At 43.4% G+C, this 19,778-nt stretch overlaps 1 protein-coding gene across 18 annotated transcripts in view; it reads right to left on the minus strand.

Moving 5' to 3' along the window:
- The window catches only part of TTLL5 (tubulin tyrosine ligase like 5), a 284,906-nt gene that overhangs the window by 117,528 nt on the left and 147,600 nt on the right, over positions 1 to 19,778 (minus strand). The gene's annotated exons all lie outside the window — the stretch shown is intronic.

Here is a 19,778-nt window from a genome sequence, read left to right on the forward strand (position 1 = left end):
GCAGCCCCGGACAGGCCTTCAGATGATGCAGCCCTCTCAGCCGCCATCTTTACTGCCACCTCATGGAAGAGCCAGAGTCAGAACCACCCAGCTGAGCTGCTCCTTAACTCCCGACTCACAGAAACTAAGATAATAAATGTTTATTGTTTTAAGCTGCTAAACTTGGAGATAATTTGTTATGTAGTTACTTAGATAACACATTTTAAAAGGAAAAGAAAACTTCACTTTAAAGTACTAAGCTATCCAAGTGGCCCACTTTGCCAACATGGCACATGTCAGGGTAGACTACCAAGATGGCCTGCTATTGAATTCCAACGCATCTCTTCACTAAAGCCTTGAGAGAGAGACACTCAGTTCTTCTGTACTGGGAAAACTTTGTAAGTGTGGAACCTTGACCGGTAGGTAAAAGATATTTAAGTACACATTTTATTTATTTTTGGGTGGAGGGGCAGAGGAAGAGAATCTTAAGCAGGCTCCACACCCAGGACTGGGCTCCACGCTGGGCTCAATCTCATGACCCTGAGATCCCGACCTGAGTGGAAATCAAGAGTCTGATGCTTGGCCAACTGAGCCACCCTGGCGTGCTACAGCTATGTCTGTCAGAAGAGTGCTGAGCTGTTCAGCTCTTGTAGCACAGTGCAGAGCCCTGTATATTGGTAATACGGGAGAAATAAAATGTAACAGCAAGCTGGTACCAAATACAGATTGTGTGTTTATTAGAATACGAAGAAGGTTCGCCTTGAGAGTGTAGTCGTCTAGTCAGGGCTGTTAATAAAAAGTACTACTCCAGCCACATAGTCCTGAGAAATGGCCAAGTAAGGATGACTATGGACGGTTTAGTGGATGCTGTGAGACACTGCTCTGCTTTAATATTGATTCCACAGGGTGGAAGTTGCTGGGCTGAGGGCTGTCTTCAGTCTTCCAATCCCATCAGGTGTGTTGAGCACAGTTCTGGTATGTGGAGGTGTGTTGTAAACACAAAATGGTTTTTGTACCACAGCAGGTTTTTGACCAACTTAGTGTTAGGGTTCCGTACTGGAGGAAGCCGAAGCATGTTGAGTTATGGTTCTGGTTAAAGGGAAAGTCTTGACCTGATCCTTCCACATTTTCGTGCCACCAAAGATAGGCATTGGCTAAAGAGCCGCCCAGATGGAAGTCAGGGCTGGGATTATGAACCTAGAGTCATTGACATTCATTCAGTATCCATTAAGTTATGGCTACTATGTGTTAGATGCTGCAGTAAAGGACAGCAGTATAAAGATGTTTCAGACTTCACTTCAAAGAAGGTGGTAGAAATGAATTGAATGAAATGAAATATGAATTATGACACAGTGTGACTGCCATAGGCAAGTAGACCGCCTCTGTGTGAGATGATGGTAGAAAGTGCAGAGTAAGGGTTAGCACTGGGCTGGATCCAGAATGACGAAAAGAGTTTCCCAGTTATGAATGAATGGGGAAGAGAAAGAGTGGAAACATAAGGTACCAAGACCCAGGAAGGCTAAGTCACACATCTACGTACACCCTCCCCTCACTTCTTCAGTTGATGTTAATTAACAGGGGAGATACTGGGATAAAATTCCCTTAGAATGGCACTTTGAGCACTTGAACTTGCCCTCCTCCTCAACCATTCTCTACTTACCTGGCAACACTGCACTTCAGCGGTGTTCTTCCCCACTTCTCTGCCATTGTCAACTAGGAAAACACAACAATCAATCCTCTGCAATGCCCAAAGAGAACCTCTGGTTCTCTTCTGACAGAGCTTATGCCCCAAGGCCCCCAAATGCCCTTTATTGGTATGGTTTTTTTTTTGGACGGTGACTGTTCTTCACAGCGACTATTTCCTACCCACTGGACCAACCTTTCAACCAACTGAGTTCATCACTCTGGTCTCTCTCCACCCAGAGCCTGACAACATCACAGTGACGTGATGTTTGCTGAATGAACAAACAGATGAGTAAGTAAACATTCCACCCAAAGAAAGGAAACTAGAGTAGTTTTTGGAGGAGTTAGAGGAATCAAATGGAAAATTCATCAGGCAGAAAATTTGAAGCCCTGGGTTCTAGTCCCTATTTTATTAAAGGTAGGGGTGAGAATCTACACAAATCACTTAACTTCAATTTTTAACACCTGCAGAACAGGGTGTGGACAGATGACATGGAAATGTTTCCAGTAATTCCCATTTACTAAGGACTTACTCTACAGCAGGCACTTCCTTAAAAGTGCTTTTCTCATGTTGCTTAATTTTCATTTGTTCCTCAGAATATCCTTAGGAAGTAGGCATTCTGTCTTCATTTAGATGTAATAATAGTGGGTTCAAAGAGCTTGCCCTCACATAGCTAGTAAGTGGCTGAAAAAAGGAGGGATCCAAATTGTTCTGTCTCTACAATACATGTTCTTAAATGCCAGGTCATCACACTTACATGTGAGATCTTCAATAATTTAAATAAACAAATTTGGAGCTTCTTAAGCCATATGACTGCTCTAAAAAAAAAATGGCAATGTTTTTTTGTCTACTAAAGGTGACAGGGACTGGGTGACAGGCACATGGTGATGCACCAAACCTCAGGGTCTTGAAAGCGGGAGGAGCCTTTTCTGGATGAAGTCTGAGCCCAGGAAAAGGAAGAAATGCAAGAAAAGATGGCGCGGTTGGGGGTGGGGAACGGGACTGGAGGGACAGCCTGGCAGAAAAGCAAGGGCACGTACAGGCCAATAGGAAGGGTCCCAAGTGGGCTGCTGCTGCGGTCGTGGGGCTGGTTGGAGGGAGAATGACGGAAGGGCCAGTGCTGCTCGGCGGGCAGAGCTGTGGGTGGCCAGCTAGGGACAGAAGGGTCCACTGGGGGTGGCAAATTCAACCCAAAGCAGGAAATGGGACGGGTCAACTTTGCTTTCTTTGCTAAGAACGGAGGGGGTTAAAGAGAAAACTCAGCCTGGGGCCTGAGGGGAGAAGAAGGGGAAGACTAGAAAGAAAAACAATGACCCCGCAGGTCTGAAAGGAAGAACCTGCAGACCGAGAGAGAGGTGATGACAGAAAGGGCCTGGAATGGCCCATTTCATGCTTTAAACCTGTGCCAAGCTGAGTAATGCGGGACTGAGCTGGTGATTTACCTCAGCTCTGGGGGAGATTAGTCTATGTATCATCAGCAGCATAAACAAACATCACTGTTCTACAGCGGTAAGTGCTATTAATACCAAAGAGACCCAAATGGGTATATAACTATATACCTATATAATTATATATAACTATATAACTACTTTATAGTTCACAAAGTACGTTCACGTACAGGATGGCATCGAACCCCCAGACAACCCGGGCATCGTCACTCCCCACGTGGCGAAGTGAGGCTGAAGTTTTAGTTCCAGGTCGACCTGGGACTGGCACTTAGGTCTTCCTGTTCCTGGTCCAGGGTTCTTGGGATAGGAATAAAATCTAGGCTTTGCCTTGCAAAGACTTACATCTCAGGAGAGAAAGAACAAAGATAGATGGATGGATGGATGGATGGATGGATAGATGGATTGATTGATTACACAAAGGAGCACACACTATATACTCCAGAAGAATGAAGTCCAGAGGAAGGAGCAAGGTTGGAGGCAACTGGAAACAGCTCGAGGCGACAGCAGACTGGCTGGGAGGAGACAGTCACTAAGCGAGAAAGCAAGGAAGTAGGGACAGCTCTGAGTGTGGGCTTGAGGGGACACTCTGCCTACCTAGCCCCTACACAGACCCTCCCCACAGCACAGCAGCTCCCAGGGCAATCATTTAATAAATACGTACTGTTGACACTGTGCTGAACGCTGAAGATCCAAAGGTATATGAAAGGTGGGTTCAAGAAATTTCCTCCAAGGGCGCCTGGGTGGCTCAGTGGGTTAAGCCGCTGCCTTCGGCTCAGGTCATGATCTCGGGGTCCTGGGATCGAGTCCCGCATCGGGCTCTCTGCTCGGCAGGGAGCCTGCTTCCCTCTCTCTCTCTCTCTACCTGCCTCTCTATCTACTTGTGATCTCTCTCTGTCAAATAAATAAATCTTTAAAAAAAAAGAAATTTCCTCCAAGACCAGAAGTGTCACGGTTGCTTGATGGCAGTGGGGGTTGGGGGAGTTGTCTGCCATCTGTGCTTTCAGAAAAGGGAGATTTCTATTCTCAGAGTGATAATCCAATCTATCAGAGGAATGTAGGACCTCCAGTTTTTCGAAACTTACTACTTCCCCCAAATAGAAGAGGATGCCGTTTGCCTCTCCTTTGGCAGGTGGTCAGAAGGGGTCAGAGCTGCAAAGGGAGAAGGGAGCATTCCAGTAGCTGCTTCACAGCAGAGTCGTGAAAAAGGAACAAGCAAGAGCGCCGTGTTGAGCAACTTGCCCACAGTTTGGTATTTACCCTCCCAGCATTCAAGCCCCATTGTGTACACGACTTACACGCAGTGTGGAGAACATGCGAGATGGGAGCAGAGTGAGGGGGCCCGCAAAGTGCTGAAGCAGCATACCTGGCAGCTGCTAAAACAAAACTTCAAAGATCTGGCTTCTCTGAAAAGCCATCCAGCAGGACCCCACCCACTCCCCCTGCTCGCCGCAGCTTCCCTGGGAGCTAGGACACCGAACGGCTTCCGCATGTTTGGCTCTGTTCCCCAGGGCTAGAGCCGCTCCGTAACCCAAGTCATGACTGCTGGCCGAGCAGGTGGGGGGCTGGGGGGGTGGGGTGAGCGTGGGGACACGGGACCTCTCCCCAGTATTCAGCCATGGGCATATTGTAGAAAATAAAATGATCATGCTAGGATCTGCTTGAAAAAAATCCCCTTCCTCTCAGTCAGCCCAGGTCTGATTGGTTAGACACTAGTAATACAGAAGCTCTGGGTTTTCCAGGCTCCCAAGGCATCAGAACATGCCCCTCCCAGCACCGCAAATTAGTTCAAGAACAGCATCTGTGGTAAATCTCTAGATCTAAACAAAAGAGGGTTGACATCTACAGAAGGCCCTAAGAGGAAAATCAAGAATACGCCTTTCTTGGAAACTCACTCCTTTTTATTTTTTTAATCTGTGGACCAAGCTTGGGTCTTTTATCACATCTTCTGGGTCAGCCGTCAGCTGTCTAGTCCTGTGCTACTTAATAAGGAAGCCCTGAGCCTGTGAAAATGGGGCTATTAGGACTGAGCAACTGATTTTTTTTCATGTTATTTAATTATCATTAATTTAAATTTAAATATCCACACCTGGCTTGTGGCTACTGCGCTGGACAGCACTGATCTTATTCACCAAACGTTTACTGAGGACTTCGTACACGTCACCGTAAGGATGTAAAATTGTGTAAGACTCGCTGTCTCCCCGCAGAAAGCTTACAGTCTAATATGACAGGTTAAGACCAATATACTAAGAACCAGAATATGAGGAGGAGTGGCAGGTATTGTAGCAGAGATAAAGAAATGATACTTGAACATGGAGTAGAGAGATGGCGGCCTGACATTATGCCTCATACCAACCACACAAGAAGGGAATATCGGTAAGTCTAGCCAATGAAGGACAGTGAGAGGAGAGGAAGCAGTGTAATGAACACCAAAAAGCTGAACCTCACAAAAACATACATTCAGTAAACATTATAACTCATTAGGCAACCCAGTGTGAAAGGTTGGAGGAAAGAGATAACTATCCCATCCTGGGCTGTCCAAGATGGTGGATACCGTCCCACTTGCACGATCTTCTAGGAGTGGTTAAGACTCTTGTGGGTTAGGTGGGATGGGGAGAAGGATGGGGGTTAAAAAGTTCTCTGCCTTTTCCTCTCCTGTATGATGAAAGGGGATCTCTTGCTTGTCGGGCACTTCTAAATTTTGGATAACATGAAAGAACTGAATAGGGTACAAAGGAGAAGCAGTAAAGACCAATGACATGGAAGGGTGGGGCGGGAGGGGGTGTTTCGGGCTTTAAGTTCAATAGAGAGTGCTCGCTTCGGCAGCACATATACTAAGTTCAATAGAGGAACTAGGTAGGGTTTTTTTTCCTAGTGTTCAGTTCAATAGGATAGGAAGGGCCCCACATTTCCATTCTCTAGGAATTAAAACTGTGTACTTAACCCCAGCTTCCTCTGAATTACAATTTTTAAGAACAGGAGTCCAATGCATAAGGAGGGAAGAGAAGAAGAGAAATCCTAATGGTATCACTCGAGGAACAGGGAAGACTGTACTGAGCCAAACCCTAAAGCACAGGGTGTACACATGTGAAGATACCGTGAGGGACCAGGTGTTCACCTACTCCTTCCTTTAAGTCAAAGTTTCCTAAATATTCATTCAATATCTGTTCTTATTTTTAAGTGCCTACTGCTCCCCAAGGCACAGGATCTGATTGTGATAAGACAACTTACACTTCTGTTGAAGGAGTGACTATAAGGAGAGTGTCAACTAATACCGGGGGGCGACAGAGCAGCACCTGCACGGAAGTGCTGAAGACAAACACGTGAGTCTTGTTTCTGCTCACTGCTGGAACTGACCGTGTAGAGAGAGATAATACTGGGATAATACTGGAAAGTTTGGGACCAGATGCAGGTGTGCATTCTGGAAACCAGGCCAAGTTTTTATCTGTTTTTCTTTTCATTTTTAAGACTATGGGGCATTAGGTCTTTTTATGTCCTCTAAAACTTTTAATTATCAGAGAAATTAACCCACAAAATAAAACAAGTTAGAAAGACACAGACTTGAGAGGTCCAAGCCCAACTGTGCCATATTCAGAGGCTATCTCCTCCAATTTATCCTTCTCAATAATAAAGCTGTCTGTTGAAGGGCATCTTGGTTCCTTCCACAGTTTGGCGACTGTGGCCATTGCTGCTATGAATACTGGGGTACAGATGGCCCCTCTTTTCACTATATCAGTATCTTTAGGGGGTAAATACCCAGTAGTGGAATTGCAGGGTCATAGGGAAGCTCTATTTTTAATTTCTGAGGGAATCTCCACACTGTTTTACAAAGTGGCTGCATTCCCACCAACTTGCATTCCCAACACAGTGTAAGAGGGTTCCCCTTTCTCCACATCCTCTCCAATACTTGTTTACTGTCTTGTTAATTTTGGCCATTCTAACTGGTGTATCTCAATGTGGTTTCAATTTGAATCCCCCTGATGGCTAATGATGATGAACATTTTTTCATGTGTCTGTTAGCCATTTGTATGTCTTCTTTGGAGAAGTGTCTGTTCATGTCTTCTGCCCATTTTTTGACATGCTTATCTGTTTTGTGTGTGTTGAGTCTGAAGAGTTCTTTAAAGATCTTGGATATCAGCCCTTTGTCTGTAGTGTCATTTGCGAATATCTTCTCCCATTCCATGGGTTGCCTCTTTGTTTTGTTGACCGTTTCCTTTGTTGTGCAGAAGCTTTTGATCTTGATGAAGTCCCAAAAGTTCATTTTCGCTTTTGTTTTCTTTGCCTTTGGAGACAGATCTTGAAAGAAGTTGCTGTGGCTGATGTGGAAGAGGTTACTGCCTATGTTCTCCTCTACGATTTTGATAGATTCCTGCCTCACATTGAGGTCTTTTATCCATTTTGAGTTTATCTTTGTATATGGTGTAAGAGAATGGTTGAGTTTCATTATTCTACATGTAGCTGTCCAATTTTCCCAGCACCATTTATTAAAGAGACTTGTCTTTTTTCCACTGTATATTTTTTCCTGCTTTGTCGAAGATTATTTGACCAAAGAATTGAGGGTCCATATCTGGGCTCTCTACCCTGTTCCACTGGTCTATGTGTCTGTTTTTGTGCCAGTACCATGCTGTTTTGGTGATCACAGCTTTGTAGTAAAGCTTGAAATCAGGGAATGTGATGTCCCCCAGTTTTGCTTTTCTTTTTCAGCATTTCCTTAGCAACGTGGATTCTCTTCTGGTTCCATACAAATTTTAGGATTGTTTGTTCCAGCTCTTTGAAAAATGCCAGTGGAATTTTGATCAGGATGGCATTGAAAGTGTAGATGGCTCTGGGCAGTATAGACATTTTAACAATGTTTATTCTTCTGATCCAAGAGCATGGAATGGTCTTCCATCTTTTTGTGTCTTCTTCAATTTCTTTCATGAGTGTTCTGAGTTCCTCAAGTACAGAAACTTCTACCTCTTTGCTTAGGTTTATTCCCAGGTATCTTATGGTTCTTGGTGCTCTAGTAAATGGAATCAATTCTCTAATTCTCCTTTCTCTATTTTCATTGTTAGTGTAAAAGAATGCAACTGATTTCTGAACATTAATTTTGCATCCTGCACATTACTGAATTCCTGTATGAGTTCTAGTAGTTTGGGGGTAGAGTCTTTTGCATTTTCCATATAAAGTATCATGTCATCTGTGAAGAGAGAGAGTTTGACTTCTTCTTTGCCAATTCGAATACCTTTTCTTTCTCTTTGTTGTCTGATTGCTGTTGTGAGGACTTCTAGTACCATGTTGAACAATAGTGGCGAGAGTGGACATCCTTGTCATGTTCCTGATCTCAAAAGGAAGGCTGTCAACTTTTCTCCATTGAGGATGATATTTGCTGTGAGTTTTTCATAGATAGATTTTATGAAGTTGAGGAATGTTCCTTCTATCCCTATACTTGAAAGGTTTTAATCAGGAATGGAAGCTGTATCTTGTCAAATGCTTTTTCTGCATCAATTGAGAGGACATGTGGTTCTTCTCTCTTATTTACTCCATCACATTGATGGATTTGCAAATGTTGAACCACCCTTGCATCCCATGGGTAAATCCCACCTGGTCATGGTAGATAATCTTTTTAATGTACTGTTGGATCCTATTAGCTAGGATCTTGTTGAGAATCTTGGCATCCATATTCATCAGGGATATTGGTATGAAATTCTCCTTCTTAGTGGGGTCTTTGCCTGGTTTGGGGATCAGGGTAATGCTGGTTTCATAGAAAGAGTCTGGAGGTTTTCCTTCTGTTTCTATTTTTTGAAACAGCTTCAGGAGAATAGGTATTATTTCTTCTTTGAATGTTTGGTAGAATTCTCCAGGGAATCTGTCAGGTCCTGGGCTCTTGTTTTTGGGGAGGTTTTTGATCACTGCTTCAATCTCATTACTAGAGATTGGTCTATTCAGGTTGTCAATTTCTTCCTGATTCAGTTTTGGAAGTTTATAGGTTTCCAGGAATGCATCCATTTCGTCTAGGTTGTTTAACTTATTGGCATATAACTGTTGATAATAATTTCTCATGACTGTTTCTATTTCCTTGGTGTTAGTCATGATCTCTTCCTTTTCATTCATAATTTTGTTAATTTGGGTCCCTTGCTTTCCTTTTGGATTAGTTTGGCCAATGGTTTATCGATCTTATTGATTCTTTCAAAAAACCAGCTTCTAGTTTCGTTGATGTGTTCTACTGTATCTCTAGTTTCTATCTCATTGATCTCTGCTCTAATCTTGATTATTTTCCTTCTTGCATGTGGGGTTGGCTTAATTTGTTGTTGATTCTCCAGATCTTTAAGGTGTAAAGAGATCGGTGTATTCTGGATTTTTCAGTCCTTTGAAGGAGGCTTGGATGGCTATGTATTTCCCCCTTAGGACCGCCTTTGCCGTATCCCATAGGTTTTGGAACAATGTGTCTCGATTCTCATTGGTTTCCATGAATTGTTTATGTTCTTCTTTCATTTCCTGGTTGATCCAAACATTCTTAAGCAGGGTGGTCTTTGGCTTCCAAGTGTTTGAATTCCTTCCAAACTTCTTGTGGTTGAGTTCCAGTTTCAAAGCATTGTGGTCTGAGAATATGCACGGAATAATCTCAATCTTTTGGTATTGGTTGAGCCATGATTTGTGACGCACTATGTGGTCTATTCTGGAGAAAGTTCCACGTGCACTTGAGAAGAATGAGTGTTCTGTTGTTTTAGGGTGGAATGTTCCATATATATCTATGAGGTCCGTCTGGTCCAATATGACATTCAATGCTCTTGTTTCTTTATTGACTTTCTGCTTGGATGATCTGTCTATTACTGAAAGTGGTGTGTTAAGATCCTCTACTATTAATGTATTCATATCAATATGACTCTTTACCTTGCTTAACAGCTGTCTTATGTAGTTGGCTGCTCTCATATTGGGGGCATAAATATTTACAATTGTTAGATCTTCTTGGTGGATAGACCCTTTAAGAATGATGCAGTGTCCTGAGGCGCCTGGGTGGCTCAGTGAATTAAGCCGCTGCCTTTGGCTCAGGTCATGATCTCAGGGTCCTGGGATCGAGCCCCGCATCGGGCTCTCTGCTCCGCAGGGAGCCTGCTTCCTCCTCTCTCTCTGCCTACTTGTGATCTCTCTCTCTGTCAAATAAATGAATATATAAAAAAAAAAAAAGAATGATGCAGTGTCCTTCTTTATCTCTGACTACAGTTTTTAGTTTAAAATATAATTTATCTGATATGTGAATCGCCACCCCAGCTTTCTTTTGAGGCCCATTGGCATGAAAGATGTTTCTCCATCCCTTCACTTTCAGTCTGGATGTATCCTGAGGTTCCAAATGGGTCTCCTGTAGACAATATATGGACAGGTCCTGTTGTTTTCTCCAATCTGCAACCCTGTGCCATTTTATGGGAGCGTTTAGGCCGTTCATGTTGAGAGTGATTACTGAAAGATACATTTTTATTGACATCATGTTGCCTGTGAAGTCCTTGTTTCTATAGATTGTCTCTGTAAATGTCTATTCCATGACACTCTTGGGTTCTTTCTTCTTTTATAGAGCTCCCCTTAATATTTCTTGTAGTGCTGCCTTGGTGCTCACTTACTCTTTTAAACCTTGCTGATCTTGGAAGCTCTTTACCTCTCCATCCATTTTGAATGTCAACCTTGCTGGAGAAAGTATTCCTGGCTGCATGTTCTTCTCATTTAGTGTAGGGCAGTATTCTTTATACTACCTGCCTAAGCTGTCATCTCTAACTTAGCAGGAGTGTGAATCACTTTTCTTTGATCCTTGAATAGTGTTGAGCACAAAGTAAATGTGCAATTATCTCTTAATTTATTACTATTAGCCTCTTGGCCCATCCACACTCCATCTGCCCTTCCAGATTCAGTTCATGCCCCTTTCCTTTCCATAGACCTTTTGCCAGCTTCTCCAGCTAGTGATCAATTTCTCCTCTGAACTCCTACCTACAGGATAATCCTCTCCTTCAACCATTAAGCACATATTGTTCCACAGTATTTGCATCCATAAGGCTATTAATTTTCCTCTTGGAGAACAGAGACCCTGGCTAACCCTCCTTCAGAGCTCAACCCAGTGTCTTGTGTTTAGGAGATACTGGGTAAATGTGCGTTAACTATTTGGGGATTACACTATTTTAACAACTACCAGATGATGCCATTTCCCATCCGGGAAGCTACTTACTGGCAGTTTCACCTTTCCTCTTTTTCAAATATTTCAATATAGTAATGATTTGGGACAGAAGTTAACAAAACTCTTCTTTTGAGGGCTGGTATTCCAAATGTATTGGGTTCACATAGCTAAGCAAGAGATTTGAGAACACTAATAATATAGACAGATTCTTTCATCTACTCAATTTTCCTTGGTGCAACGTTTCAGAAGAACATAATTTGATTTCCTTTAGCCTTTAAGTACATCTCATTTATTAACCTCCTTTATGGTTTCCTTACCTGCTATGCCAGAAAGTCTGCTTTTGTCATCTAAATCCTTCTAGATTATAGTCACGTTCCAGAGATGCGCCCCTATTTCATTTTCATCACGTAAAGATAGTAAAATTTATTTTTAAAGAACCAGGCCAAACAGGGTATTGATTATTGGCTTTGAAGCCAAATTAATACAAGTTTTAGCCTGATAATTCATGAAAGTAAAAAACATCCTTTTACTGCATCCGAAGCAGAAGAATGGTCCAATTAAGACAAGAGTTCTACTGTTACTTATTACGAACTCCAGGGGCCGGCCATATGATGTGACATTTTGAATTCCTGGGCCCTCATACAATGCCTCTCTCCCAGCTCCAGCTTTCCTAGCATCTCCCAAAGAACACTTGGCTCCATATTTAAATGCCCTTTTAAGTTTAGCTTCTCTTAGCTAATGCTCTTAGGAGCATTTTCATGGTTTGTGATCAAAATTTTAATTTATGGATATTGACTTCATAATAAAAATAAATCATGTAAACCTCAGTGTTATGATTAGGTATTCCTGTTTTCCCTACTGCGTATCTAGTCTAAGCATTAAATGGAGTGGTGTGGGAATATCATGTCCTCAGCAGGTCTAATTTCGTTTTTTTCTTTTCTGGAAAGGGAAAAAAGAATTATCAAGAACCTATACCCAGGCCAGAACCTCTGCCAAAACTGCTTCTCCAAGTGGCTGCAAGGGAAGAGAGGATCTTTACTTGTTTCCAGATACTGTCAGTCTATTGTTTTGTTAAATACATTATATGTTTATTAAAAAAAAAAAAAATTTGGAAGGGGAGGCGAACCATAAGAGACTATGGACTCTGAAAAACAACCTGAGGGTTTTGAAGGGTCAGGGGTGGGAGGTTGGGGGAACAGGTGGTGGGTAATGGGGAGGGCACGTTTTGCATGGATCACTGGGTGTTGTGCAAAAAGAATGAATACTGTTACGCTGAAAAAATAAATAAAATGGGAAAAAAAAAAAAACAGAAATAGAGGGAGTTTTTTCCTGTTAGCCTCTTAAATCCTAGGAGTTTAAAACAAAAGAAGGGGCGCCTGGATGGCTCAGTCAGGTAAGCATCTGCTTTTGGCTCAGGTCATGATCCTGGGGGTCTTGGGATCAAGCCCTGCATTCTGCTCCCCTGTGCTACCTCTCTTTTTCAAATAAATAAAATCTTAAAAAAACAAAAAAAGCAATGATTTCTTAGTTGTACTTAATTGGTAACATGCTGAAAGTCTTAACAAAAAGAAGAGTGGGAGAGGCACTTGGGTGGCTCAGTCGGTTAAGCATCTGACTCATGATCTCGGCTCAGGTCATGGTCTCAGAGTTGTGACATCGAGACCCATATTGGGTGTGGGGCCTGCTTGGAATTCACTTTCTCCCTCTCCCTTCCAAATAAAATAAAATAAAATAAAATAAAATAAAATAAAATAAAATAAAATAGAAAGAAGAGTGGGAGGGAGGATGGGATCTTCAGCTACAGATTCGGGAAAGCTGGCTGGTCTTCCTTCTAAAAATTCACGGAGTCAACAGTAAGCTTTAAAACTGGATCAGCATGTCTCTCTACAGGAGTCAGAAAGAAAGATAGGTTCTTTGCCACTCTGACTCTTTCTAAGCTCTTTCAAAGCTGGTAAATGGAGTTAACTTGGAAAGATGAAAAAAGAGAGGAAAACCATATGAGAATTAAACTGAATTATGAGTAAAGGAGCTCTAACATAATTTCTTCATTCTAGAAAAGGAGTCTCATTCAGCTTAATATGTAGACTTTTGTCATTCAGGCCTCTTAAAGTCAAAATAATCACCAACTGTGGATGAATATAAAATCATAAAGTGAACAGTCAAATAAGATAGGGTCTGCCTCCGACAATGACTGTGCGTGTGCAAGCGTACACGTGTGCCTATGTGTTAATCCCAAGGAAAGGTGAGGTGGTTTCTCTTTGGTACTCTGGGGGAGGGGCGTGGGGAGGGGAGGCTTGCTGAACTGCAAAAACACTTCGCTGGCACACCACAGAGCAACCTGCATTTTGGCTTTGCAGATAAAAGATCTACTTCTTTCACTCCTGATACTAGGCCCCAACATTCCCACACATACTTTGCCCAGGCTCTGCTATGATGTCCGGCCAGCGATCTTTTGACACATTTCCTGGGTTTACCCACATTCCTTCAATAGGCAGGAGCCCAACCCTTCGGCCCTTGGCACAAACACCTATGGCCCTCAGCTCTCTCGGGGAAGAAGGAACTGTGGAATGTGTCACAGAGCCTGAACTGACACAGAGCATAACCCCTGAGAGGTTATATGTCCGGGCGAGTGAGAAAAGAAACAAAGGAATTTTAGAGAGAAGTACAGGCCTTTATCATTCCTGTGCTGAAGAAACATTTTACTCAAGGGGAAGGAATGGCGAGAGCTAAGACTCAGGAGGAGGAAGGTCAGGTTAACTTTATTTTATGGGAAAGAAGGAAGCAGAATAAGAAGTGAAATATCACTTCTACAGAACTCTGAACATGAAAGAGTTTCTTTTTTTTTTTTTAAGGCACCCCCCCAAAATTGGTTTCTTTTTGTGATTGTGCTCTTTGGCTAGAGAGTGTTGTTTACATAACAGTATAAAGTACAAAATTATAAGCTCCAAACTCCTCCAGAGAAAAGCTCTCCCAAAGCTCGACCCCCAGGATAGATGGAAAATATGAGTGTTTACTGGCTGGAACATCGAGCTGCAGTGGAAATTTCAACATTCAGAAGAAGATAGCAGAAAGGAAGGGCCTGGTGAGTAGAACGAAGTCACCCTTCAACAAAGGGGTCAGAGAAAAAGGAAGAGTCTCCTGTTGGCCCCACTCTGATGCTTTCCCGTCCTCAGCTGGAAAGGCCACAGCTCTGTACTCCAGCCCGAGGAGCATACCACCTGTAGGTGACGGCCAGGCCCCTCTGTACAAGATACTAACCCAAGTGCGTAGCAACACCATATCCCAAGCAAATCCAATTTTAACTTTACTCCTTTTGGGGAAGAAAATGAAACGTTATCGACAACCTACACCAAAACCAGACAGTACACTGGCTCCTTTCACATACACTACTCAATTAAATCTTAAAACAACTTAAGGAGGTAGGTATTACTTGCATATCTAAGCAGATGGGAAAGTTGTGGCCCAGAGAAGCAACATAACTTGCCGGTGGTTACATACTTAGTGAGGCGCATCCAGGCCCCTCCAACTCAGCGGCTCCTCCTCTTTCTATTACACCATGCCACCTTCCTCATAGGCGTCAACGGCCCCCTTTCCTATAAAGTTAACACACTCTTAAAGAAACAGAAGCATTTCAAGGACTGGGCTCAGGATAATTTCCCCTACAGAGAGGCAGAGGACAAAAGCAAAACTTTGCCATTTTAGTCACTAAATACAATTTTTGTAGAACTGTGGCACTCTCTTTTAAGTCCTTACAATACTCTTTTCCACTGAAGTAAAAACCCCCTATGTTCAAATGTACCACCTAACCACTTCTGTGTGTACAGTTCAATGTATTCACATGGTTGTGCAACAGATCTCTGGAACTTTTTTATCTTGCAAAACTGAAACTGTAGCTATTAAATGCTAATTCCTTCCCCCTCTCCCTGCAGCCCCTGGCAGCCTACATTTCTACCTTACTTAGACACTTCATATGAATGGAATGATATAGTATTTGTCCTTTTGTGATCGGCTTATTTCACTTATCACAATGTTCTCGAGGTTCACCTATGTTGTAGCAGGTGACAGGATTAAAACTTCATACGCTGGGGCGCCTGGGTGGCTCAGTGGGTTAAAGCCTCTGCCTTCGGCTCAGGTCATGATCCCAGGGTCCTGGGATCGAGCCCCGCATCGGGCTCTCTGCTCTGCGGGGAGCCTGTTTCCTCCTCTCTCTCTGCCTGCCTCTCTGCCTACTTGTGATCTCTGTCAAATAAATAAATAAAATCTTTAAAAAAAAAACACAAAACTTCATACGCTCTTCTTGATATCTTTTCTTCTAATTGACTGTGCTGTAAAGTTTAAATCTTTGCTCTATGCCCCTAGACACTACTCTGTAATTGTTTCATGTGTATATGGCTTCTCTTCTCTGCTAGATAGTAACCTCCTGCCTCTCTGTCTACTTGTGCTCTCTCTCTGTCAAATAAATAAATAAAATCTTTAGTGATAAAAACAAACAAACAAACAAACACGTCTTCCAAATCTTTTAGACCAACCCAGAGCCCAGGACTACCCTCGCTGAGAATGTGAAAGATACATCACAGACTCTAAGCTCTGTGAGATCAGGCACTATCCTGTTTTATTTATCGTGACTCCCCAGCATCTAACCTAATGCCTGACATGGAGAAAATGAATAGGACTTTAAAAACAACAACAACAAGCTTGGTATTTCTGAGGATTAAGAATGAAAAATGGAAAGACTCTCCGGCAACATTTATAAGAGATAATCTAAAGAAGGGAGAAAAGTATTAGCTAAACTAGAATCAAAATCTCTGAAAAACTTGTTCTTAAAAATTATGTAAAGTAGGGTATCAGACTCTATAATTTAGCTCCAGAGAGTGAGAGGACAGAGGGACAGAGCAATGTGACATATGCCCCGATTTCTAAGATTTGGCACTTCACTGTACCCGTTCCCCCGTGCTATTCTCTACAGTGGGGGCTAGCCAGGCTGAGCACCCTAAGCCCATGAGGTCTTGCCCGGTCGCAAAAAGGAGGCACAAACTCATGGCTTTGCTTTCGACCTCCCCCACCTTTAATATCGAGGAACAGACAAATCCCCAGGTTGCATGTGTGAAAAAGCCAGAGATGGATAAAAATAATTCAATGACAAATACTGGAAAAACATACAAAGGGGCAGAAGCCAGACATTCGTGGGATTCCCTGACAGCTCGATCCACAAGGAAGGGTTGGACTGGAAAAAAAACAGGGCCTCAGGTTCCTGCCAAGCCGTCTGAGGCCCTGTCCTTCCCAAATCATTCCAAGCAGCAGCCAAGACTTTACAGTAACCCTTCCAGGTCTCACAAAGAAAGATGCACTGTGGGGCGCCGGGGTGGCTCAGTGGGTTAAAGCCTCTGCCTTTGGCTCAGGTCATGATCCCAGGGTCCTGGGATCGAGCCCTGCATCGGGCTCTCTGCTCAGCAGGGAGTCTGCTTCCCCCTGCCACCCCGCCACCCCACACTGTCTGCCTCTCTCTCTACTTGTGACCTCTGTCTGTCAAACAAATAAAATCTTAAAAAAAAAGAAAGAAAGAAAGATGCACTGTGAGCCCGCTGAGTGCTCCTCACCTAGAAAAAGCCCTACCCAACTCCAGGCAAGACTGGCAGTCCTGGGGAAATGCCTCTGCTTGTGGCTTTGAGCCCTGAACAACACCCCATGGGCCCAGAAAGCGTACACTCAAAAGGCTGCCTGAAAAATCCCCATCTCATTGGCTGAAGAAAAGCTTAGATACCCAGGTATCTGCATCTGGAAAGCGAAACTGATCCCTTTAAGAAGAAGGTCAGGAACACTTGGTACCTGCATCCCGGAGGCCCAACTGTAGAATTCTGAATCGGCCTCGCTTAGAGGTACACCTCAGGCTTCTCAACATGTGACTGATTTTGGCCCTGACTACTTTCTCTTCTGGAGAATGGCCTGCAATTAATCTCACTTATTACCTCTAAAAAGTAACAACAGAGGAATGGCTGGCCAAGTCCAGCTCCAGAGCGTCTAGGGAACTGCAAGCTACATGGCCAGGCCTCAGACTGTCTGGGCAAGTCGTGGGCTCTCTGCTTTCCTCTCCCACAACAAAGCTTGAACACGGACTCCAGACAGACCAGAGGAACCAAGGGATTTGAGGAGCCGGGCTGAGCTCACACTGACCCAATGGGAGACGACAGCCCTGAGGCTGCGTTTGGGGTGGTTTCAAAACAGCGGGGGAAGAACAAGATTGTCTGGTGAAAACGTGTGTGATCCGTAAAATCAAGAACAATAGCAACACCACAGGGAAATGAAAAATCACACGATTTGCCGAGTTCTCGTGAGTCACCAGTTTTCATTCCTGTGGCTACCAAGTCACTGAATCCTCCAACATGCAGATGAAAAGCACAGCCAGAGAAGGATTCTCTTTACGTCTTGTCACCATTGACCAGGCAGCCCCTCATTTAGTGAATTATCAGAGCTTATCAGCGCCGGAATCCACTGTTGCTATGATAGATGAACTAGTAAGAGCACCTCTTATTTACGTAGCGGCCACTGCCGGGGAGATCAAAGTGCCATAGGGGCGATCTAAAAGCTCTCAAAACAGGCCGGTTTATACGTCAGTATGCTTACCCCATAAAATGATTCAATGAATAATTTAGGGTCACTTAGTGTCAAAACCAGTAATAAAATTCAGATCTCTAAGCTGTTAATCCTCTATTCATTAGGCCTAGTCACCCTTACTACTAAGTGAGGGACAAGAGCCCATCCACAAAACAGTGACTTACCAGGTAAAAGTGGAAATTGGGGTATGGTGCTGTGTGGAATGCCTGCTGGAGATCTGACTGTGGCCCACATCACAGCCAGCTCTGATAGAACCCCGGAGAATTCACTTAGCGCTGCTTTTGGGTAGATACCTCCGGGAATTCCACAAGGTGCCTCCAGGCTGTTCTGGCAACCAGAGGTTACCTGGGCTCAGAGGAAGGTTTTCAGGGCTCCTCTCAACTGCAGTGGGACCTGACAACTGACCCTTTGGCTTAAAGAGCAGGTGACGAGAGGGCTGCTTTGGGTACAACTAACCCAAAAGGGGAAAAGCCCGAGGACTCTGCACGGGCCACTTTCTGGTGCTGGGGCTCTGAAGTCAATGGTATAATATGCTATTTTCCTGCCGCTCAGGAAAGCACAGTCTGGCTAGGAGAAGGCCTTTCACGGTGCTGGACTCTAGGTCTGGGCTCTGACCTGGACGGATCCCCACATCTTTCTGGGTCTCAGCACTGCCAAACAGGTACTACCCAAAGAAGGTTCTAAACCCAGCCATGATATGGAGTTTTGACATTTTGTTTATAGTATGGAAAATGGTTACAGCCTTGTCCTACAGGCAGATAATATTCCCTCAGATTGCAGGGGAACGTGTTTGCCATAGAAACAAGGCTCTGATTGTAAAATGAAAATGGAATCTTTGGAAATATTTTATATGGAAAATAAAGCTCTACGGTATAAACAGAATTCTTTTTTACGACTTATGTTTTAGGAATGTGGTTATTCTGTAGACTGTAAATCACCAAATGACAGTCTTCTGCAAAGAGAACTTCGTGGGAGGATGTCCTGTCTGAAACAGTCCTGCCTCTCAGTCTTCAACTCTTTATAACTCTCAGTTAAGATGATTCTTTTCACCCTTGACCACAACGATTACTGGTATGAAAGACACTGTACTCAAGCATGATGTAATGTGCTTATGTTTATGTTGCTTCCTGGGCAGAGTCTCTGCTTCCCAAATTAGTTCCTTCAGTAATAATTCTGACACTAACAGATACTTCAATGGCAAATAGGTATTTTCCTTCATGCTTAAGTCTTTGGTCACCCCGCGCAACCACGAGGCAAGGCAGCATGCTAAGAGCTGGCCGATTGGTGGAGGCTGGAAGTGCTGGCGCGGGGTGGGGACTCGGTGGGACATCTGTGGCAGAGCTTCTTTATTTGGAGGAAGCAATTGTCTTTACTTGGAGGGAGCAGAATACTTCTTTGTAACAGTCACATTCCTCTCTAGCTCACTTCACTCAGGGAAGATGCAAATAGAGCCATTTTTAATAGCCCCTAATGCAAGAGTCCTGGGAATCCATTTCTTACATTTTTTTTTTTAAATAGGGGCCTTAAAATATGGATTGAGACTAGAATTCAATACAGTGGCTTCTTTTTTAATTCAGAAGTTGCTTACGTTATGGCCAGAATCTATTTGGATTTTATCCTCTGCCTCTTTGCTCAACCACATAAAGGAAATTTCCTTCCCACTTCCCAAATGAGCATTGTCCAGGGAGGCTGTTTGAGTTTAATTATATAACCCAGATGAAAACATAAAAAACAAATATGTCCTTCAACAAAAAGAGTCTGAAGTTAATGAGACACAACACAGTACAAGGTATAAACAAGAAAGAGGAGACAAGGGGAGAATGTCAAAAGTCAAAACAAGAAAATGTGGACTACAGGCAAGGATTGAACACAGTAGGAATTCTTCCTCTTTTAACCCGAAGTGAGCTTACTGAACTGC

This window comes from Meles meles, chromosome 6 (genome assembly GCF_922984935.1).
Source record: "Meles meles chromosome 6, mMelMel3.1 paternal haplotype, whole genome shotgun sequence".
NCBI classification, from domain to species: Eukaryota; Metazoa; Chordata; class Mammalia; order Carnivora; family Mustelidae; genus Meles; species Meles meles.